The 25,615-nt window shown below is 43.9% G+C and overlaps 1 pseudogene; it reads right to left on the minus strand.

Annotated features, from left to right (window-relative positions):
- Window positions 1–849: 849 nt before the first annotated feature.
- On the minus strand, window positions 850–25,037 carry LOC124668565 (annotated as a pseudogene).
- Between the last annotated feature and the right edge of the window lie 578 nt (window positions 25,038–25,615).

Raw genomic sequence — 25,615 nt, forward strand, 5'->3', positions numbered from 1 at the left:
TCTTAGTTGTGGTGCGTGTGGGAAAAAATATGTAAGCAAAATGGTACTCCCTTTAATAGAGTGACATTTTAAGCCGAGCATCTAGTGATGGCCCTACTCTCCTTTACCTACAGCTAGGATTGGTCTACCTCCGAACTAGCTGCCGTCATCGTCATGGTTTTTTTGAAAGCCACCACAACATCTTTATTAATTATCGAATAAATTTACATCGTTTGCCAAGTGGCCAGTAAGAAAATAGGCGGATCCTCATCCTTTTTCTCCTTATTATAAGCCTATGCAAGCGCTTTGTGCTATACATGGCCTAAGTTGAATTTTTAGGGTTGGATGAATAAGCTGATGGGCCGGGTGGAATGGTACGAGTTGTTTGGCAAGATGGATATATAGTTCGATTTGGGCCAATTGGCCAGTTTGAAGTGTCGGGCTAAGATGGACCTGCCTGTCAACCCAAGTTGTCCAATCCGTAGTTCTGGTCTTTAGTCCTGGCCCATGGGCTGCTATGCGGCTAATGTACGCTGAAACATAAAAATAAGAGAGGTGCAGTAGTTCAGTGCCGCTGATGGACAGAAAAACGAGTCCATCAATCTTTCAGATCTCCTCTGCTATTGTAGTGGCCACTACTGTGGTACAATGCTATTTTGACAATAGAACAATTTGCTGGGAGCGAAATGAAGGAATGGAAGGGTCAAGAATACTGCAGGAGACCATCAAAAAAGAATACTGCAGGTGCTCCTGTGCAAATCATATTCAACTAGTTGACATGGGTATCGATCCAACGCTCACCCAATTCAACCCTTCATCAAATTTGATTTGACAACGTACAAGAATGAAGGTTATGTAATCACTTCCTTTCTACAGGAAGAAGGATATCTCCGGGGGTTGCATAAACGAGAAGATGTCCTCGCCGAACACCCCGTGCAGCGATTCCAGGAGATGTCCCGTGTGTTGGTCCTCCTTCCAAGCCTGCCTCAGCACTGCAGACGCTCTTTGCGCGTGGTGGTTGCCTCCCTGGTCTCTCTGGATCCCGCCTGCTGCTGCTATGCCGTCTGCCATTTGTCCAGAGGATGATGCTTGCATCATGCTGGGGTTGGGTAGCTGCGCAGAGAATCCACCCATGCATCCTGGCATATTTCCTGCCACTGGAGCTGCTGAACCCATGAAATTCTTCGACGCATCTGATGCCATCTTCTTCAGAGGTGGCTGCGATGCGGAGAGATCTGTACTAGACTTGTTTTTATCTGAAATTTGCACAAGTAGAAGCCATTAATTATAATGATTTCAACCTTTTACATCCGAGATGAAAGGGCATAGAAATCACACGAACCGAAGACTACACCGTATGAGGCGAAATTTATTGGATTTATTGCCAAGTGGTACATCTATGGTAAATACAATGAGCACTTACTTGGGTTATTAGTTGCAACTATTTTATTGCTCCTCAAAGGTGGCTGAGACGGCGTAGAGAGCAAGCCAGGAAATAACTTGAGCCGCTCATACAAGCATTTGCCTGCAGCACACTGAAAGAATGGATCCAGCAGTAAGCAACAAAAATAGCAATCGCCAGGTGCACCATAAGGCAGCATATATATACATTCATAAGAAATTCAAAAACCTGGTGCTGGGCACAGTCAATAAAAAATATATCTTTCTTTACTAGCCCACGTGTACTGATTCTGAGTATAACTTAGAACCCTATATCCATTCAGTTGCTACTCCTAAAGAAATCTGACAAAAGGACCTCACATGTTAATTGGCTGGTGGACTATGCCTTCTACACTTCTCCATCTGCCTAGCACCCACCACATTGAGTACTCAAATGGCTGCACATCCATATGTGGATCGGTGCAAAAAAAAAACGAAATACATTTCTGAAATGTACTCTATTGGTTCAGAACTATGAAACTAACCAGCAGGGCACTGTAAACATGCCATGCTTCCTTTCTTTTCATTTCATTTGTCTGTTTCTCAAGTTGCAATTCAGGATCCAAAAGTTGCATGTTTGTCTCGAGCTTGGGCAATCAACAAGAAATTGCCAGCGAATATTTCAGTATTCATCTAAAGTCTAACCTACTGAAGATTGAACAGGACCTACCGCACTGGCCCCCAATGCAGATATTCCTTGAACAGCACCATAATGTTGTGTCAATGCTTTATGAGGATCACAAAATGCACGGATCAATACCTCTGTTAAGGATTTGGTGATTGCGATACACATGGCCATATCTACACTAAATCATTATGAATCAGTTAAGAGGTACAGAAAATGCCCCAATGTTAAAGCGAGTAGAACTTTTGCCTACAGAGCCTACGCAAATATGTGAACAGTTGATTTAGAGAAATTTCCGTAATGACTACAACCGCAGCCCTCTGTAGTGGAATTATGTGCAATGCAGAAGTGGTACAATTTTTTAAGTAGGAAATTAACAAACAGCAACTGTTATTGTCTGTTTGAAGATGACACGAACCTAAGATGGCCCGATGAACAAGGAATACAGAGGACTAATACAGAATGGAGATATAACCTCTACTGACTTACCACCAAGTTGGCGCTCATCCTTAACTTGTTACAAAAAATACTATAGCATACTTCATAAAGCGTACGCAATTTGGTGAAAGGAACTATATTGAATTTGTATGAATGGTTCTAAAGATCATAGTCCGGTAGATGTAACTAAATAACTTACAAAAGTTGCTTCATTCTAAATAATCACATTTGAACCTATTACAGAGTATAACAATTGTTCATCGTTATACTTATAATCTTGAAATCTCAGTATACACTCACCTCCGACTCCGACATACTGAAGCAACCACATTGGCAGAGAAATCGCGAAGCTCCCAATGATTGTCTGAAAGCCTATGCCCTAGCCTTTTCGAAACGATGCAAGTGACTATTGATGGCATCAACTGATACAAGTGGCAATGAAAACAAGCATTGCTTTTTAGAATATGCTGAAAACGGAATGATGCAATGCTTTAGTGGAACAAATGGCAGGAAAACATATCAAACTTGACGGTCAACCACTTACATATGGTTCAATATGAATATGTGGATTGCGGAGAAGGCTTTGGGCAACACGCATGAGAGCAAATAGAACATGAAGGTTGGCCAAACTCCTGGTAACCTGAAATTTATACAAATGTGCAGTTAATGGTAATGCCAGTTCAGCCATGTCGCTAAGAAAGTAAGATCGCAACCTCATCCGCAATGAAGTACGGAAAGTAAGGAACCAGCAGATGAAGGCCTGAGTCTTTTGACAAGCTCACTAATGCTTCTCTAAATAATGGGCTGTTTGATCTACTCATAGTAAGCTCCGCTATTTTATCAAAGTACATCTGCAAAATCAAAAAGGGAAAAGGAATGTAAATTTCTCATAAAGATCTAAATCAATAGACAGATTACAGGTATATACATATCATAAACGTAATACCTAGAGCTCTCTAGATAATATGTGCTTAACAGGAAGCTTGATGTCAACTGGTACTCCTGGTAGTCCACCATCCTTCAGATGCGCGGTACTTCTATTTTCCATTGATGATGAAATGGATGAGGCAAAATTCTAGTTGTCAAAGAAAACGAAAATCTACAAGAGGTACAGGTTTAAATAATAAATAATAACGGAATAAGACAAAGCTATAAACAAATAATGGACATAAGGACTCTTCATACATGCACCTGTTAGTGTCGTGGATCAACTAGTGTAGATCTAATGTCGGGGTACTGACTCTATGCATGTATGTGTACAAGCGAGAGAGAGAGAGAGAGAGAGGGAGGGGGTTACCTTCTCCCTGCGAGGAGGAACCTGACGGCGTCAACATGGTGGCGACGGCGGCACGTGGGTGAGCGAGAGGGGTGGCGGTGGAGCTTCCGGTCGGCACTGCGCAAAATCCTAATCACTGGGTGATGTGTCGGTGGGGCGTGCGGCACTAATGGCAACCTCGTCTCGAGTGCCACCGGCCCCCACCTCTCTATATAGCGCAGGCGACAGGGGGCCACCAACCAGATGTGGTTGGGCGCACCCGATCAGGGCGCATCGGTCATCCCTTGACCGATGCGCCCTGATTGGGGTCGCCCAACCACATCTGGTTGGTGGGCCCCTGTCGACTGCGCTATATAGAGAGGTGGGGGCCCGTGGCACTCGACACGAGGTTGCCCTGAGTGCCGCACGCCTCACTGACACACCACCCACAGATTAGGGTTTTGCGCAGTGTTGACGGGAAGCTCCACCGCCACCCCTGTCGCTCACCCACGCGCCGATGTCGCCACCATGTCGACGCCGTCAGGTTCCTCCTCGCAGGGAGAAGGTAACCCTCTCTCTCTCGACCCCTCTCGCTCGTACACTGTACATGCATAGAGTCAGTACCCCGGCATTAGATCTACACTAGTTGATCCACAACACTAACATTGGTATCGGATCCTACTAGTTGAGTAGATCTTTTGTTTCGGGGAAAGAGATAAAAAAGAAACAGCAAAACCCTAGTTTAGGGCTCACCAGAAAAGGAGCACTGCCGCAAGGCCGCGCCGTTCCCTCTCGATCCCGATGCGCATCGGCAAGGCATCGGGAAGAAGAACAACACCCTTACGGGGCAAAGGGCTTACCGGACGCTGATGCGGCTGCTGCTGCTCGTCGCCGGAAAAGGGCGCCGCCGCTAAGCCAGTTGACGGCGGCGCGTTCACCCTCGAGGTGCTCGTGCACGCCGCCAACGGGGCCAGAGGGGCGCCGTTGCTGCTTCTCCTCGCCGTCGTTGGTGTATGGTGGATGGGAAGGGAGGGAGGAGAGATCCTCGTCGCCAGCATGCTGCAGCACCGCGCGTGCGGGAGCCGCCGTCTTCGAGCCGCCGCCGGAGAGTGCAGAGAGCCGGTGCCGGGGGAAATGGCACTAGGGTTAGGTAGGTTCAGCCGGGTTTTTTTTTGTACGGGGCGAAAGGCGCGCGTTACCGTCCGATCAGATCGGACGGCTGGCGTCGCTCCCGCGTAAGGGATCCGGTGTGGGCCTCAGGCAGGCCACAAGCCGTGTTTTTTGGGCCGAGCTAACAGGCCAAACCCTGACGCGCCTAGCGGCGCGCAAAGTTTCGGCGCTCGCGTGGGCTGTGGGCCACGCAGTGTTAATTGGGCCATTCACAGTTTTCTGTTTAATTAAATCCAGAGGCATTTTTAGGCATTTTTTGGCTGTTTTTTGCCAATTTTTGTCTAGATTTTTCCTAGGACCAACAAAATATTTGTTCAGGAATGCCTCTAAAAAAGTTTAAAGTTTAAAGTTTGAATTTAAAGTTTCCGCTGCAAATAATTAAAAGATGCATTTTCAATTGAATAAATGAAAAAGTGATGATTAAAATTTAAAAGTTGACTAAAAGTAATTGTTGAAACAATTATGATTCTGTCTAACGTTATTAATGGCATGATCATGTTTTGCTGCAACGATATGTGCATTTATCTTTATTTTCTGCCAAACGGTGATATAGTTTTAATTGCATTAACTGTTGCATGTCTTAATTCGGACCAACGTTGGATTATAATATGCAATTTTTTACTGTTCTCACTTCATAGTGGTTCTCAGGCGGGTACTACTTGATGAGCTACATCAAGGATGTTCCAACCCTCACAGGTGATAACTAGACTGAGTGGAGGAAGAAGGTGGATTTTGCCTTCGTTTTCGCTGAGGAAGAATATCATTTTTAACAAGTCTTTCTATTCTCCCCTCGAAATCGAAATATGGCCTAAGCGACATGTTCATAATTTCAATGATTCGTCGGTTCTTTTTCTATTCTTTTTTTCTTTTTCCGACGTGAATACTTGCCCATTCACTTTACACACAGACGGTACTTTTTCACGCAAAGATAATAAATAAAGCTCATCGTGGAGTAAAGCAACACCCACATAAGTATTATTACACCATATGGCACACTTGCCACGTCCAAAATAACACTGATAACTGTCTTTGTCCAAACGTGAAACAATCAAGTTTCTGGGTAAAGAAGGAACAAATAAAATATTTTAAAGCAGAATAGTTAAGCCATTAGCTAACTCCAAAAGGTCAACTTCTGTTTGAACTCCATTCGCGACTTCAATGCATCTTTCGCTTCTTTGCGTAGTCCGCGTCGAATGGAATCCATGTAAAGAATTTGCAACATGAACAGTTGCACCTGAGTCAATCCACCAAGTAGATTTCGAAAACAGTGTATACAAGGATTCATTTACAAAGGAAACTATTGATACCTTTCTTTGCCATTAGAAACTATAGCCAATCAGGACAATCTTTCTTATAGTGTACAGTCTTCTTGCAGTGAAGACACTGATCTTTGTCCACTGGGATTGGCTTCGGTACTGATGATGATGCTGCATTTGACCTTTCCATATGGTTTGGAAGGAGAGCCATTGTTGCTTTGTGTGAAGTTCCTTTTCTTGTTGTCTTTCACATAGTTCAGAGAACCTCCATTATGTGATTTGAGCCTATCCTCCTCTTGCACACACATGGCTATAGTATTCTATGTCCCACTTTTCAGGAGACATTGTCAATTACAACATGTCTCCTGAAAAGTGGGACATATAAAAGACTATAGCCATGTGTGTGCAAGAGGAGGATAGGCTCAAAGCACAAAATGGAGGTTCTCTAAACTATGTAAAGGACAACAAGAAAAGGAACTTCACACAAAGCAACAATGACTCTCCTTCCAAGCCATATGGAAAAGGTCAAATGCAACATCAGCATCAGTACCAGAACAAGACAATCCACTGCAAGAAAAACTGGACACTACAAGAAAGATTGTCCTGATTGGATAAAGTCTCTAATGGCAAACAAAGGTATCAATATAGTTTCCTTTGTAAATGAATCCTTGTATACACAGTTTTCGAAATCTACTTAGATTGACCTAGGTGCAACTGTTCATGTTACAAACTCTTTACATGGATTACATTCGACGCGGAATACGCAAAGAAGCGAAAGATGCACTGAAGTCGCAAATGGAGTTCAAGCAGATGCACTGAAGTCGCAAATGGAGTTCAAGCAGAAGTTGAAGCTGATGGCACGTCATTTTAGAGTTAGCTGATGGCTTAACTATTTTGCTTAAAGATGTTTTATTTGTTCCTTCTTTACCCAGAAACTTGATTAGTGTTTCACGTTTAGACAAAGACAGTTATCAATGTTATTTTGGATATGGCAAGTGTGCCATATGGTGTAATAATACTTATGTGGGTGTTGCTTTACTCCACGATGAGCTTTATTTATTATCCTTGCGTGAAAAAGTGTTGTCTGTGTGTAAAGTGAATGAGCAAGTATCCGCGTCGGAAAAAGAACAAAAGAAAAGAAAAAGAACTCATGAATCATCGAAATTATGGCACTGGCACTTAGGCAATATTTCGAAGGGGAATAGAAAGACTTGTTAAAAATGATATTCTTCCTCCATTAGAATTCTCAGACATAGAACAATGCATAGATTGCATTAAAGAAAAATTTGTAAAACAAATTAAAAGAAGCACCGCAACACTAGAAATAATTCACACCGATATATGTGGACCATTTACTGTGAAAAGTGTGGATGGCTATGATTCGTTCATAACATTCACAGATGATTACTCTCGATATGGTTATATTTATCCAATCAAAGAAAGAATAGAAGCGTTGGATAAATTTAAAATAGTCAAAGCTGAAGTTGAAAATCAGCATGATAAAAGAATAAAAATAGTAAGGTCTGATCGTGGAGGGGAGTACTACGATCGACATACTCCATATGGCCAAGTCCCTAAACCTTTTGCAAGGTTCTTCCAGGAGACTGGTATAGTAGCCCAGTATTCTATGCCGGGCGAACCTCAGCAGAATGGAGTAGCTGAAAGACGTAACCGTACCCTTATGGATATGGTGCGCAATATGATTGCACCCTACCATTGGGATTGTGGAATGAGGCGTTAAAACCCGATATTCGCATTCTAAACAGAGTACCAAGCAAGTCGGCACCCAAAACACCGTGTGAGCTATAGACAGGGAGAGTGCCTTCTCTAAACCACCTGAAAGTGTGGGGGAGCCCTGCCCAGGCCAAAGTATTTAATCCAAATATTGCAAAGTTACATACCAAAACAGTTAGATGTCATTTTATTGGCTATCCTGAAAAGTCAAAAGGTTATCGTTTCTACTGTTCAGATAAATACACAAAGTTTGTAGAAACAAGACATGATGTCTTCTTAGAGGATGACATGATGAGGGGGAGCATGGTAGCTCAAAAAATTGATCTTGAGGAGAAGAGGGTGCATGCACCTAATCCGATGACTCAGGAGCCTTTTTTACACTACCATGTGCACCTGCACAGATAATCCCTGCGGTTGTGGTGCAAGCGCCTGTTGTGACTCCACCCATAACAACGATGAGTGAAAATTCGGAACCTGTCCGTCAGGAGCCGAATGAACCATTTGTTGAGCATGAGAGGGAGCAACAACAGCCACCTCCAGAAGCTGAGCCGAATGCTCCAGAGAGAATGAGACCCTTACAAGGTCTACAAGAGCTAGAAAATCAGCCATTTCGACTGATTACAAAGTTTATAATACAGAAGTAGTTCATATGGAAGGTGATCCCACTTCATATGAAGAAGCCATGAGAAGCCCTAACTCGTCAAAGTGGGTAGAGGCTGCAAATGGGTCTACAAAATCAAATATGACTCCAATAGGAACGTAGAAAAGTACAAAGCACGACTTGTGGCAAAAGGATTTACACAAGGAGAAGGGACAGATTACAATGAGACATTTTCTCCAGTCTCATGTAAGGATTCCTTCAGAATCATAATGGTGCTAGTTGCACATTTTGATTTAGAGCTACATCAGATGGATGTAAAGACGACATTTCTAAACGAGGATTTAGAAGAAAATGTCTACATGAAACAACCCAAAGGTTTTATCATGGAGGGCAAGGAAGAAATGTGATGCCGCCTAAAGAAATCAATTTATGGATTAAAGCAAGCCTCCAAACAGTGGTATCTAAAGTTTAATGAGACAATTAAGAGATTTGGACAACTGCGTTTATGCAAAGTTTAGGAAAGGGGAATACATTTTCCTAATCTTGTACGTGGATGATATCTTGCTTGCTAGTAGTGATGTTAGTCTACTACAAGAGACAAAGAAGTTCTTGTCCTCAAACTTTGATATGAAAGACCTTGGTGAAGCATCCTATGTTTTGGGCATAGAAATTCGCCGAGATAGGAAAAATGGAGTACTAGGACTATCGCAAAAGACTTATTTCGAAAATATTCTAACTAAGTATAATATGCATAAGAGCAATGTAACACCTACCCCTATAGTCAAGGGTGTCAGTTTTGGGAAATTTCAATGTCCCCAGAACCAATACAGGCTCGATCAAATGAAAGCGGTTCCATATGCTTCGGCCATTGAAAGCCTACAGTGTGCACTCGCCCTGACTTAGCTTTTATCACCGAGATACTCGGTAGATATCAACAAAATCTAGGTATATAACACTGGAAAATGGTAAAGAAAGAAGGCATTGCGTTATGTGAAAGGCACAAAGAACTATATGCTAACATACAGAAGATCTGATTCCCTAGAAATAAGAGGGTATTCAGATGCAGATTTTGCGGGAGATAAAGATTATAGAAAATCCACATCTGGATATGTATTCACTCTCGCAGAGGAGCTATTTCATCGGCACTGCGCAAAACCCTAATCGGTGGGTGATGTGTCGGTGGGGCATGCGGCACTCAGGGCAACCTCGTGTCGAGTTCCACCGGCCCCCACCTCTCTATATAGCGCAGGCGATAGGGGCCCACCAACCAGATGTGGTTGGGCGCCCCCGATCAGGGCGCATCAGGCAAGGGATCGTGCCAGAGCCGTTGGGCTCTGGTGCGGTGGAGATCATCCTAACAGCACCCCCCCAACTAGTGCCGACATCTAACACGCCCCTGGACTCTAAAAGCCACACCACAACCTCAACTGCCAATACAAAACAAAGTACCCCGTAGATATTACATTCAGGTTTTGCGCCAACATGGTGCCTACAATTGAGCCACACCACAACCTCAACTGCCAAAACCAGACAAACTACCCAGTACACATTACATTCAGGTTTTTTCGCAGACATGGTTGCCTACATACACCTTGAGCTCCTCTGCACCCGATGCTAGAAGTAGCAAAGTGTTCTTTAACCTGCTCAGCAGGAATCTCAACAACACGGTTTTGCCCCATGTTAGCATTCTGCATTTGTTGTTACATAAGACCGGCATGTTAAGTCGATGTGGCGCAACATATGTAGAGATTGGAGGATGACGTCGACGATCATATCCATCTTTCTCTTCATCATTTGTTCTAATCCCCACCATCGTCCTAATAATTTCAAGCCTCAATCATCACCTCACATGTTGCCCAACGGACATGCATCAGAATAAGAGGGTCTAAAGTTTCAGAAAGGGGTAATCTTGACAAATTTTCACTGATGGGGTAATTAATGTCAGTAATGCGCAACTAGAGGGTAAAAACTGGAATTCAATCTTGTATTTTTAGGGAAAAATGGTTGCTAAAAGACAGGGCCTGATTATGTCTTTGCTACCATTACAATTTTGAGTCCCATTTCCTAAAACACATTACGAGGCAGAAAAAGGAAAGCTACAACATGATGAAGGATTCAACCCAATTGGAATTAATTTTATATCCCCATCGTCTTCCCGACGAGAGAGTTTGGGTCCTCATCGCACATCCTACGACCGCCCTAGGTTCATGGCCACCGTCACCGTCCCTGATACGCCGCGAGCTCCGCCACGTGCAGTATCCCAAGCGTGAGGCCCATTTGAGCACATCCCAGTTGTGGCCTCCGGTCTCAGCAACCAGCACGACTATGGCCGTAGCTGGCGCGTGCTGCCTGTCCGGCGCTTGCGAGGCTGCGACCGCCGCCCCATCTTTTGTTTGGTTGTTGCTGTGTATTCTCATCCGCACGAGTTTCTTCTCTCCCTCTCTCTCCCCCTCTCTCTCTCCCTCCCTCCCTCCCTCCCTCGCTCTCGCTCTCTCTCTCTCTCTCTCCCTCTCTCTCTCTCTCTCCCTCTCTCTCTCCCTCTCTCGCTCTCTGATACGTCCAAAACGTATCTACTTTCCCGAACACTTTTGCTATTGTTTGGCCTCTAATTTGTGTATTTTGGATGCAACTAACACGGACTAACGCTGTTTTCAGCGGAACTGCTCTGGTGTCTCGTTTTTGTGCAGAAATCCAACTTTCGGGAAAAACCTCGGAATTTATGCAGAAGGCCCTATTTTCCCGGGAAACTAACGGAGCCGGAAGGGCAATTGAAGTGGAGGCCGAGGGCCCCACACCATAGGGCGGCGCGGCCCGGGGGGGCCGCGCGGCCCTGTGGTGTGGCCCCCTCGGCCGGCCTCCGACGCCCTCCTTCGGACTACTTATTCGCCTCGACCTAAAAACGCCGAGAGAGAAGTCGAAGTCGCCAGAAACCCTCCAGAACGCCGCCACATCGCGAAACTCCGTCGCGGGAGCCGAGAGTCTCCGTTACGGCACTCCGCCGGGACGGGGAATTGGAGGAGATCATCACCGCCATCACCGCCAACGCCTCTACATCAACCAGCCATGTTTCCCCCATCCATGTGTGAGTAATTCCCCCGCTGTAGGTGAAGGGGATGGTAGGGATTGGATGAGATTGGTCATGTAATAGCATAAGATTGTTAGGGCATAGTGCCTAGTGTCCGTAGATGGTACTTTTATGATATTGTTGCAACTTGTTATGCTTAATGCTTGTCACTAGGGCCCGAGTGCCATGATCTCAGATCTGAACATGTTATTGTTTCATCATGATATTCATTGTTTATGGTCTTACCTATAAGTTGTATACACATGTCGTTGTCCGGAACCGATGGCCCCGAAGTGACGAAATCGGGACAACCGGAGGGAATGGTAGTGATGTGAGGATCACATGTGTTCACGGAGTGTTAATGCTTTGCTCCGGTACTCTATTAAAAGGAGTACCTTAATATCCGATAGTTTCCCTTGAGGCCGGCTGCCACCGGCTGGTAGGACAAAAGATGTTGTGCAAGTTTCTCATTGCGAGCACGTACGACTATAATTGGAACACATGCCTATTGATTGATTAGTACTTGGACACCGTTTTATTATTATCCGCAAATGCCACTGCTATGATTGTTACATGAGTTTCTCTCATCCATGCAACGCCCGTCATCCGTCCCCGTGCCTACGAGTATTTTAATCCTGCTTGTTTACTATAATCACTCTTGCTTGTCTTTGTTACTCTGCTGCTTGTTATTTCACTACTGCTACTTGCTATAAAGCTGTTACTACTTGATAAACTCTTGCGAGCAAGTCTGTTTCCAGTGCAAGCTGAATTGACAACTCCGTTGTTAAGGCTTCCAAGTGTTCTTTGTCTCCCCTTGTGTCGAATCAATAAATTGGGTAATACTTCCCTCGAAGACTCATTGCGATCCCCTATACTTGTGGGTCATCAAGACTATTTTACGGCGCCGTTGCCGGGGAGCATAGCTTTATTTGGAAGTTCACTTGGATTAATATTGTTCGCTGCAAATTCTCCATCATGGGTAAACCTCGCGATACTAAGATCGCCATATTACCATCCACTACAAGAAAAGGTACAATTACGAGTACCTCCGCTACACTTGATTCACCATACTGTGATTGATAAACTTGTTTCACCGCCACATGCTTCGCATGCGGGTACATCTGCTGAATCTGAACACTCTCATAATATTGATAATGTTTCTGCTGTGCTTGATGATAGTGGTTCATTGGGATCTTTTCTAGATGCTACAATTGCTAAATCTAGACAAATTGAAAATACTGAAACTCCTAATGCTACTACACCTGTTAGTTCACCTGAACTTGATTATTTTAGTGATGATCTTGAGGAAGATTATGTGGAGCTTGATGATGATTTTATTGAAAAATGCAATGCTACTACTGATGCAAGAAAAATTAAAAAGTTGCTTGCGAGAACACGCTTGTTAGATATAAAGCTGTCTCCCGATCCTAAATTTGCCACATCTCCTATAAACATTAGGGATAAAGATTATGATTTTTCTCTTGATCTATCTCATATAGCTATTGTTGAGAAAACACCTTTTTGTGGTACTGAAAAAGAAAGTCTTTGTTGAACACATGGTGAGTTATCTACTTTGAGTAGCTTGTTTTACGATGATGTTAAGAAGCGTACTTACTTTGTTGCTAAAATATTTCCATTCTCATTGAAGGATGACGCTAAAACTTGGTATAATAATTTGCCACCTAATTCTATTAAAAGTCCGAAAGAATTGCTTGATGTTTTCTTCCGCAAATACTTTCCTGCTAGTGCTCAACATGCTTGCTTTGCGAGAGAGTTTATAATTTTGATCGGGGAGATGAGGAGAAATTGCACGAGGCTTGGGCGAGATTTTGCTCTCTTATTAGAGCTTTGCTGACCATGATTTAGAAAAGCATGATTTACTTGATATATTTTATAGTGGACTAACCATTGAGTCTAGGGCATACCTGGATAGTTGTCTTGGTTGTGTTTTCGGGAAAAGAACTCCAGGACGTATGTTGAAGAATTATTGGCTAAAATAGGCCGGAATTATGATGATTGGAATACGCCTGAACCAACTCCAACGCCAATAGTGAAGAAGAGGGGTTTAATTAAATTGAATGATGAAGATATGAGGGAAGCCAAGAAGTCTCTCAAGGAGAAAGGTATTAAATATGAAGATGTGAAGAATCTACCTCCTATAGAAGATATATGTGAGATAATTCCCCCTTCATCCATGATTGAGGTAAACTCCCTTCAACGCTTTACTAGGGAAGATATTCCGTATTCAAAACCTTCTGCACAATGCTTAGATGAGTTTGATAATTATATTGTTAAGCAAGAAAATTTTAATATGAGAGTAGAGAATCATTTAATGGAAAATTCTCAAGCTATTAGTCAATTGCATGATATTGTGGAGAGAACCTCCAATGATGTTAAGATGCTTGTCAAACATTTTCAAATGATTCAGACTCAAATTGATCAACTCACTAAAGTGCAAAATGACTTGTTAGGGAATAATTCTAAAGAGAAACATGCTTATGAAGTAACAACTAGAGGTGGTGTCTCTACCCGGGATCCTCTATATCCTGAAGGGCATCCCAAAAGAATTGAACAAGATTCTCAACGCATTGAACCTAGTGCTCATTCTAAGAAGAAAAAGAAAAAGAAACATAAAAATGTTGTAGAATCCTACTGAACACTGTTAATGATCCTAATAGTATTTCTATTTCGATGCTGAAGCGAAAGTGGTAATGAACATGATAATGATAAAGATAATGATAAGAATGATACTTCTGATAAAGAAGAGGTTGAAGAAGAACCTGAAAAGCATGCTAAAAATAAAAAGTATACTAAAGAAGATTTTATTGCTGAGAAACATGGTAATGAAAGAGAACCTTGGGTGCAAAAGCCAATGCCTTTTCCTGCTAAGAAACTAAAATCAAAGGAAGAAGAACACTATAATAAATTCTGCGATTGGATGAAACCTTTATTCTTGCAAATCCCTTTAAGCGATGCTATTAAATTGCCTCCTTATTCAAAGTATATGAAAGATATTGTTACTAACAAAAGGAAAATCCCCAATGAGGAAATTTCCACTATGCTTGCTAATTACTCTTTCAATGGCAAAATTCCAAAGAAGTTGGGCGACCCGGGTATACCTACTATTCCTTGTTCTATTAAGAATAATTATGTTAAAACTGCTCTATGTGACTTGGGAGCCGGTGTTAGTGTTATGCCTTTTTCTCTTTATAAGAGACTTTACTTAGATAAGTTGATACCTACTTGATATATCTTTGCAAATGGCTGATAAATCTCTTGCTATTCCTGTTGGTATATGTGAGAATGTTCTGTTCAAGTTACTACTAAGCTGCTTGATATTAAGCTGATTTTGTTGTATTGGAAATGCTGAAGATGATAATATGTCTATTATTCTTGGGAGACCTTTTCTTAACACCGCGAGGGCTGTTATTGATTGCAACAAAGGAAAGGTTACTTTCAATGTTGATGATAGGGAACATACCGTTTATTTCCCCAAGAGGATTGAAAAAGCGTGTGGAGTTAATACTATTTCTAATGTGAGAACTATCAAAGTGGGAACCATCGATTGTCCCATATATGAGCCTAAAGAAGAATATCAAACTCTTGTTATTGGATCCATATCAATACAATTCAAGGTAACATGATTGATTTGAGGTTTATTTCTTCATATGCTATGTAAAATTTATTTGGTGGCAAGACTTGATCAACCTTGTTAACAAATACTTTTTATATGCATAGAGGAGGTAAACAACATATCTTTCTTCCTCCACTTGCTTTAGTTGCTGTAGCACTTTTAATTTGCAAAGTTTCTTAGTTGATTTGAAGATTTCAAAAATTTTCCTGGCCGGTAATAATAAACTTAATACCCGGAAAATGTGCATTTTTCAAAGTTTTCAAAAATTCACGAAAATTATACCGTTGGTCCTATTTTTCGACGAGGCACATGGGAGCACCGAGAGGATGACCTGTGGGGCACCGGAGGGCGCCACACCAGCGGCCGGCGCGGCCAAGGAGGTGGCCGCGCCACCATGTGGTGTGGGCTCCCCTCTGCCCCACTTTGTCATCTCTTTCTCCCGGCACCTTCTCTCTCCCGAAAAAACTCGTACCAAGTTCATCTCTCTCGCGTTTTTGCTCCGGAGCTCCAGATTTCTCGATCTCTTTGCTCAGCCCAGTTACTGTCGAAATTTGGCACATTTGCTCTTCGGTATGTGACTCCTCCACCCATCCAAGTAGAATTTCGTTTGGTTGAGTATATCTTGAATATTTTGCTGCTGTAGGTAACATGTTTAGTGAGCTAGCATGCTTGTTCTAAGTGGTAGAAACTAGTTTTGATGCATGATTAGTACTCTAGCAAGTTCCTATGGTAGTTTCCCTCAATTATATGTCACCAAATCAAATTTTTATGTCATTTGTTGAAAATTTCAGAGAAGCTATGAAGAAGTTTAGCTTTGGAGAGTTGTTCAAGAAGGGGACAACCAGCACCGGGAGGCCTTCTAGGGCCGCCACCCGGATTAGGCAATCATACAATGAAGACATCCTCGCGCCTAGCTTCGCGCTGAAGAGGACAACGGTCCTCCTAATGCTTCTACTTTTCCATGTTATGATTTTCTAAGGAATGCGGGGATGCTTGGAGGATTTCTTAACCCTTGTCAACGGGGCAGGGTTAACCACTTATATGGGCGATGAAAGGGAGCAATACTACTTGCTCACCAAAATTTTCGTCGAGAGTTTCCGGTTCGACAACAAACACTATGAGCCAACGGTTGCATTCGGGATTTATGGTAATACTTGTGACTATGCCATTGAAGGATTTTTGTTGTGCCTTGGATATTGCCCCTGTAGGTACAGCAAGTAGGATTGATGACAACCCCGGGACTTGCTGGAGCTCTCCGAGGGATCACCGATGATGAGCTGTCGCACCATTCGGCGGGGCAAGATAAGGAACATCCAACTTCCCGCCATTAAGTATTTTGCATACTACATTGCTACTAGCATTCTTGGTAGGGAGAACACTAGTAATATCTCTAGCTACCATCTTGCTTTTCTGAATATTGCACTTACTTGGTCAAACCTCCTATCACCTCGGTGCTCTTATTGCTCGCCGCTGACTACCGGGGGGCCTATTTTTGGAGGAACCATTGCCTTGCGTGTTTTAACATTTCTTAATCTTCCTATTGATCCTAATGATGTGCCATTGGCCCCTAGGAGACTCGATATTACTGCTATGAAGAGTCATCATTTTGTTACAACTGACTCTACTTTAGATAATATGGTTTATAGAATGTTGTTTTCTGACGGGGAGGAGAAGGAAATCCCTCTTCCCCAACCAGGTTTGCTCAGTATTGACAGGCAATCATGGTCGTGCACTAAGGAGGAGGTGGATGAACATATGAAGATACAAGAGTTCCACCAGCAACATGACTCCGAGGACGTCGGGACCTCCTACGACCACACCGTCACATATCCGGGTGCTTCTTCTAGCACATACCCGGAATACGACCCATCTTCATATTACGGAGATACTACTTCATGGGATCGATGGGATTGAACTCCACTTAGGCCAAAAGCCTAAGCTTGGGGGAGGTATACCGGCATCACTCATTCTTTGCATATTATGGTTGCTGGATACTTGCACATACTTGCTTTGTTCGTTTGAGTGGTTTTCTAATGAGAGGAAGATGATATTTGGGGAAGTGCTGCCTGAAAACAGATTCTGGAACGTTACCGTAAAAATTCTCAAAAATAGCCAGAGCGTCATTTTGAGCTGCAAATTTTTGTGCAGGTTCCCCAGGTTGTTATCTAACTTTCATTAGTTGAACACTTTTTGAACTGAGCAACGTAAGATTTTTGTAAAAATCGATTTCTGTACTGCTGTCAGGTTTTGGCAGATTTCTGCCATCTCGCTTTCTGTGTTTCTTTTAGTTTGCTATTTCTTGTTTTTGCTTTGTTCCTTTCCAAAACACAAAAAGACCAAAAATATTTCTGTTGTTTCTCTTCACCATTTGTTTGCTTTGGTTTCTTGCATTTGTTTCGCTTTATTTGCTATTGCTAGTTTGCTATAAGAAAACCCAAAAAGATTTTGCTTTGTTTGCTTGTTTCCTCTTGTTCTTATTTGCAATTTGAAAACACCAAAAATATTTGCTGTTCTTCTTTGGTTTGTAAAGTTCTTTATGAGTTCAATGGTCTTCGGTGGCTGGAGCGTGGTTTTCATTTCATATTATCCAAGCTACACAAGTGAAAAGGCAATAATGACGATCTACGACAATACTGATTGTGGTGAGAGGCTGGTATGAACTCTATTTGTTTTCATTTTTGTACATATACTCATCCATGTGAGCATGCTTAGTTGGTTCATGTGAGGTATATGTTATTTGAGAAAGTCTAGTAGTTTATGATCTCTCATGTTTAGCTCCAATCTATTAATATGAGTAGCATGTCATGGATGTTTGCTTGCATTGTTTTATTCATAAGTAAGTATGGCATTGTGGTATCCTCCTCTGAATAATTCATTTATATCGACTTGGCACATGCTCACGCATGCATATGACTGAACAAAAAGTCAATTAAGCCTCGATGATCTATATTGCTTCGAGTTCTTGTATCACTTTTATGCCTCTGTTAATTTATTTTGCCGCAAGCATGATTATGACGATTCTTGCTCTCTTGATTTGTCGCTCCCTAGTCTATTGCTAGCCTACACTTGTGCTGAGCGGGAACGCTGCTCGTGCCTCCAAACACATGAAAACCAAGTCATTCCGAGTGTCCACCATAAATACCTATGCATGGCATTTCAAACCATTCCAAGTAAATTCTCATGCGCTACCTTTAAAATCTTCAAAATGCTTCTTAATTTGTGTTAATGTTTCATAGCTCATGAGGAAGTATGTGGTGTTTAGCTTTCAACCTTGTCATTTACTTTTGACGGACTCTCATATGGAATAGTGGCACATCCGCTTATCCAATAATTTTGCAAAAAGAGCTGGCAATGGGATTCCCGGTCCCGAATTAATTAAACTTAAATAGACACTCCTCCATGGTTTGTGATTGTTGGACGGCACCCGAAGGATTCGGTTAGCCATGGCTTGTGTAAGCAAAGGTTGGGGGAGTGTCATCATCATAATAAAACTAAAATAAAAAGGCACTCCTTCATGGTATGAGATTGTTGGCGAGGCACCCGAGGATTCGGTTAGCCATGGTTTGTGCAAGAAAGGTTGGAAGGAGTGCCAAATAAATATGCAATAATTCATGGGAGCCGCTCTTGAAAGTCCGGTTGGCGAGGTAGTTAGTGTACCCATTACCATTCGTTGACAACAACAAACACCTCTCAAAATAATTTTACTCCTGATTTATAAAAATGAAAAGCTCTAGCGCATGTTAATCCCTGCTTCCCTCTGCGAAGGGTCAATCTTTTACTTTTATGTTGTGTCTCCATTATTTCTTTGAGTACTATCTTGAGAGCACAAGCTGTCATTCTTAGTACAATATGCTTGTCTCAAAATATGATTGATTGTGGTATAACTTTGATGCATTTATCTTTTGACAATCACTACTTCTAGTCTTTCTATGAACTCCAGAGGTGCCGGGCATTTATGTTTTGCCAATCAAATACGGGCAAGCGAGATACCACTTTATCATACTCTCTTATGAACATTGCAATCTTGCTTATGTACATGATTCTTGATGCTTATTATTAATTGTTGGTACCTCTCCATGATTGACATAGCTGTTAGATGATCTTATTTGCATGTGTCTCATTATGAACTGCTTAAGTATTAGCCATAACATGAGAATATATACATCATATGAGCAAATGTGTTCGTGAAAGTTCTTTTATCGCTCAGTTGTTAACTGAATTGCTTGAGGACAAGCAATAAGCTAAGCTTGGGGGAGTTGATACGTCCAAAACGTATCTACTTTCCCGAACACTTTTGCTATTGTTTGGCCTCTAATTTGTGTATTTTGGATGCAACTAACACGGACTAACGCTGTTTTCAGCGAAGCTGCTCACAGTGTCTCGTTTTTGTGCAGAAATCCAACTTTCGGGAAAAACCTCGGAATTTATGCGAAGGCCCTATTTTCCCGGGAAACTAACGGAGCCGGAAGGGCAATTGAAGTGGAGGCCGAGGGCCCCACACCATAGGGCGGCGCGGCCCGGGGGGGCCGCGCGGCCTGTGGTGTGGCCCCTCGGCCGGCCTCCGACGCCCTCCTTCGGACTACTTATTCGCCTCGACCTAAAAACGCCGGAGAGAAGTCGAAGTCGCCGGAAACCCTCCGAACGCCGCCACATCGCGAAACTCCGTCGCGGGAGCCGAAGTCTCCGTTCGGCACTCCGCCGGGACGGGGAGTTGGAGGAGATCATCACCGCCATCACCGCCAACGCCTCTACATCAACCAGCCATGTTTCCCCCATCCATGTGTGAGTAATTCCCCCGCTGTAGGTGAAGGGGATGGTAGGGATTGGATGAGATTGGTCATGTAATAGCATAAGATTGTTAGGGCATAGTGCCTAGTGTCCGTAGATGGTACTTTTATGATATTGTTGCAACTTGTTATGCTTAATGCTTGTCACTAGGGCCCGAGTGCCATGATCTCAGATCTGAACATGTTATTGTTTCATCATGATATTCATTGTTTATGGTCTTACCTATAAGTTGTATACACATGTCGTTGTCCGGAACCAATGGCCCCGAAGTGACAGAAATCGGGACAACCGGAGGGAATGGTAGTGATGTGAGGATCACATGTGTTCACGGAGTGTTAATGCTTTGCTCCGGTACTCTATTAAAAGGAGTACCTTAATATCCGATAGTTTCCCTTGAGGCCCGGCTGCCACCGGCTGGTAGGACAAAAGATGTTGTGCAAGTTTCTCATTGCGAGCACGCACGACTATAATTGGAACACATGCCTATTGATTGATTAGTACTTGGACACCGTTTTATTATTATACTGCAAATGCCACTGCTATGATTGTTACATGAGTTTCTCTCATCCATGCAACGCCCGTCATCCGTCCCCGTGCCTACGGTATTTTAATCCTGCTTGTTTACTATAATCACTACTGCTTGTCTTTGTTACTCTGCTGCTTGTTATTTCACTACTGCTACTTGCTATAAAGCTGTTACTCTTGATAAACTCTTGCGAGCAAGTACTGTTTCCAGTGCAAGCTGAATTGACAACTCCGTTGTTAAGGCTTCCAAGTGTTCTTTGTCTCCCCTTGTGTCGAATCAATAAATTGGGTAATACTTCCCTCGAAGACTGTTGCGATCCCCTATACTTGTGGGTCATCACTCTCGCTCTCTCTCTCTCTCTCACTTCTGAAGATGTAAAGAACTCAGAACTAGACATTATGAATAAATATAGGAGCTAACCATCAATAGGAGGATTCTCCAGAATTGCAGGTTGGACGCCCTTAATACTAGCCAGTGAGCTACAACTCCTGCGTCGAGAGGAGCTTTCGGTAGAGGAGCTTCAATAATCTGCATGACAGAGGGAGGGAGGGAGGGAGCGAGAGAGAGAGAGAGAGAGAGGGAGAGAGAGAGCTCTCTCTCTCCCTCTCTCTCTCTCTCTCTCGCTCCCTCTCTCCCTCTCTCGCTCTCGCTCTCTCTCTCTCTCACTTGTGAAGATGTAAAGAACTCATAACTAGACATTATGAATAAATATAGGAGCTAACCATCAATAGGAGGATTCTCCAGAATTGCAGGTTGGACGCCCTTAATACTAGCCAGTGAGCTACAACTCATGCGTCGAGAGGAGCTTTCGGTAGAGGAGCTTCAATAATCTGCATGACAGAAGTACAGCACCTCCAATTGATTATCAAAATAAAGTAGTCTAAATGTATTTGATTCATTCATCAATAATGCTCTTACCTCTTTGAAGTCTACCTCCCTGTCATCAAAATAGAAGAGGTCCATATGGCCCAGATCTCTCTTAAACCACAAGGGGTCATCAGAAGCAAATCCATATATAGGCTGAGTGTAAATCTAAAGCAACAAATCAGATGGCGTCAGTTAAGCTGTTTCAAAAATTCTATACGAATACTCATGCTCACGTACCACGATAATTTAACTAACTAAGACACATATTAAAGTGATACTATATCTAGTTATCTACAAAACTCTGCATTCTTATCATCCCAAGTTTTTATTGTTCGAAGGGAAAGCACCTCAACATTCCTAAGGCTGAGAGCAATGTCAACATCGTCAGCAGTCAGAACTGTCCTCTTTGCATGCCGTGTACATTTGATGGCCTCCTGAAACAATGCACAGAATACTGAAATTAATATAATACAATACTAATGAGCAACTGGTATGTCCTGAACATGTGAGATATGATTATAAAGATAGAACGGGAATGCCATTTTTCGGGATTCCATGAAAACTTCTCAAGTGGTGAAATTAGCTGTTGTGGACAGCAAGAGAAGTAAATAATCCAATATATGTAAACTGCAAGTTCCCTACTACTGCAGTTTTCTCCAGCATCCTCACTCAGCCACGTCATAAAATATATCCTGATGGTTCTTTTTTTTATTGGCTTTCACTAAATACCATTGGATTTGGTGGCACTTTGCAGCTAGCTTACCTCCAATCGTTCTATCCTTCGCTCACCCAATCCCCACTCTTCCAACTAATTTTTTACTTTTTTTTCGATAAAGGGAATATATTAATATCAAAAGATACCAATTACACCTAGCCTCTGCAACAACGCAACACCTTAATGGCAGTACGGATGCACACAGCCAAAAAAGAAAAGAAAATTAAGAAACAAAAGTCCCGCTATAGCATCCTAGGCTTCGCAACAGCAATACAACCACCACCGAGACAACACCTGAAATACAGAATCTCCAAAAGCGACGCCTCCAAGAAGGAAACGGTGCACCAGCGCCATCGTCGCCCGACCAAAGATCTTAGGTTTTCACCCTGAAGATAGTCCCCGCTCTCAAAACAATGCCTCCAACAAGGTCATTGCCAAGCACAACCAGTTAAGGCCAGACCTTGGGTTTTCACCCTGAAAGGTAGGACATTGAACTTCACCTGTGCTACCGCCCCCACTTTCATACCACTGCTGCGGAGCCAGGGGCACCAAGCAAGTCCCTCAACAATGCGAAGACTTGAACCTCCCTTAGCTAGTCCTCCGCTCCGGCCTTCATGTTATTCCCTTCATCTGACTGCATCATGAACCAAAATGTCTCTTGATGCCAACACAGACTAGAGCTTCGCGCCGCTCCCTCCAGAACCAATCGGCCGGAATAAAAGCATGGGTGCGCACGACCGAATACCACCGATCCGGCAAACTCCAGGCAAAAAAGCACTGTTACATTCGCCAGCGACGCCTTCCGGAACTCAACACTTCTGCCAGATCGAGAAGAGCAAACCTCAGGTAAGTCTTCAACTTCGCCAGATCCTCACTCGCGTCAGCCACATGAAATTCGCAATTGCTAGGCGAGGTGTACTTGCAAAGTTGCAGGCTTGATTCTCTGCATGCATGTCCTCAGCCTTGGCACCCGCGTGCATGTGCGTGAACCAGTTGGAGCGGCATACATCCAGCCAAGCATGCACGCATGCCTGATTGCTGGACTCACACAAGACGCGGACGAATCCCCGAAGCATCTGATCCGATCGGAATGCCGGTGATCTGCCACTTCGGGAGACGGGCAACGTCCAGATCGCGAGGCAGTGAGCGGGGAGATCCACATGGGAAAGCACGACTAGTAGCTGCGGGAGGTTTGCCGGGACTACGCCGGAAATCTGGCCTCCCGACGGCAACCGCAACGTCCCTCAATCACTGCGCCAGATCGGGTTCCTGCATGGCGGAGGAAAAGGACTCTAGGGCTAAGAAGAAAAAATAAAAAAGGATGCGGACCACGCCTCGCTGCCGCCGTCCGCCGACGAACGGCCTCCTCCGGTGGCGGCGAGCTGGCTGGGGCGGCGCTGGGTTGTGCTCTGTGGTGGTGGCGGCTGGGGCGCCTCCGGAGTCGCCTCCACTAATTTTTTACTTTGTTAGCGGATTCAGTGCAAAGTTGATTTAAGCTTCAGATTGTTTTACCATAACACAATTCAAAGCATCTCCCATGGGTACCGCGAAGCCAACCATGTACTGCAAATGTGTGTAAATTAAGGTTCACATAATTAGCGTGATACATAGTTTCTTTTTGAGATTGTTTCATGCTGTGGATAAAGATTCCCTTTTGGGCCCAGATTGAGATGGAATATTCAGATTGTGGGGTATTTTCGATGCCTCACAAGGTTCGTGGCAGGTGTTTGCTAGCTGCTATGACCATGGTCGTGTTGGCCTTCCTGGAGAGAGCTACTACTCATCGAGTCTGAATCTTTGTATGCTAATCATTACTGCTTCGCGTACCACGGCAATCTTTCATTCTATAGAAAGAAGTGCTCGGTATTTAATAGACAGTCGGTATGTGTTGTCAATTCTCTTCAGATATGATTGGTTGACTCAGGGGTGGAGCTACACCCCGGCAACTAGGGCCATGGCCCGGGGCGCAGCAATTTTGCCGGCTTACTACCTACGGAGAATTTCGATCTGGCCCATGGTGCGATGCATCGTCCTAACGGATCGAAGGCGTCCTTTCCTGCTTCATTCCCTCCCCTCACAGCGGCCGGACACACGCGTCGTCACCGGCCCGCGGGCTCCCTGGATGACCGGAACCCGTCCCAGCCATCATTCTCTGCCGACCCCCCGCACTCTGCTCGACTGCTTTCGCTACCGCTGCTCGTCCGACCTACCTGACCTTCTCATGCTCTCCTCCACGCGAGCGCGACCATAGGCCGGGAGGTGCGAGTGCTGGTGCGGTCATGCGCCTCTACTCTACGTCTTCTACTTTTCGTAATACATGCTTCACTCAATTAGACTATGTAATTGACTAGGCTTCAAGCTGCGGCTCCATCTGTGAGCTACGTAATTGACTGATTATGTTCATCTAAGTGTCTCGGTTGAATTGATCAATAGACTGTCCAGAAATCAAATTTGTACGTGTACTATCTTTCTGTAAACTGTATTACTAGTTTTTAGTATTATGTGATTTTTAATGTACTTTGTTGGATCGCTAACAACTCAGTTGATTTAGATGTTCATTTTTGCAATTGTAAGAAAAAGGTGTGCTATTACATGAGCTTTTTAGCGTAGTTTTTTCGCCTTTATTTTTTGGCCCGGGGTTTGCTCTAATCCTGGCTCCGCCACTGGGTTGACTACCAGCTTCAATACGTTCTTTTATCTCGAAATTTTAGCTCCTACAACGCTATACGCCCATCTCCCCACGTCATATTCAAACCCAAATTATGTATGATTGGAATCTGTTGGGGATAATCGCAAGGACAAAGGGAAGGGTAGCAAACCTGCATTAGCTCCCGAAGGCGGTACTCGGCGTCGAGGGCGAGGGCGGCGGAGACATCGGCGGGCAGGTTGGAGATGCCTACGCTCTGGGCAATCGCCTCGATCGTCTCCTTGGGAACGATGCTCATCCCTCCCTCCTCTTCGCTTCCCTGGTTCCTGTAAGCCCTATCCTAGGATCCCGCGGGAGCAAGCCGGGGCAGAGAAGAGGACGACCGGCGGGAGGCGGGAGGCGAAGGTGGGGGCGGGTGACGGAGGCGGTTCTGTGCGGCGGCAGCGCTGGCCAGCGGGTTCGCGGCGGCGATGCTGGGCAGCGGCGAGGGTCTCGGGGAAGAGTAGGTCGGGTCTCGGGGGAGGGGAGAGGGTTAAGGCATGGCTGCTGACTGGGATGGGGACGTGGCGAGAGTGCTGACATGGAGCTGCTGACGAAGCACAGTAAACTAAGGTGGAAGGGAATATCTAGTGCTCCCACCCCTTGGTATGCTTCGGTTGCTACCGTATAAAAAATGTATTTTATACATGCCAAAAAATTATACCAAAAAATGTGAGTGCTCATGAAGTATGTCCTACATGTATAATTTTTTGATACATAGAAAATACATTTTTTTATACGGTAGCAACCGTAGCATACGAAGGGTGGAAGCACTAGATATGTTCTCACTAAGGTGAAAATAGTGGTGACAAGGACCTGCTGAGTTTTCGTCGAAAC

Source organism: Lolium rigidum, chromosome 6 (assembly GCF_022539505.1).
Source record: "Lolium rigidum isolate FL_2022 chromosome 6, APGP_CSIRO_Lrig_0.1, whole genome shotgun sequence".
Classification (NCBI taxonomy): Eukaryota; Viridiplantae; Streptophyta; class Magnoliopsida; order Poales; family Poaceae; genus Lolium; species Lolium rigidum.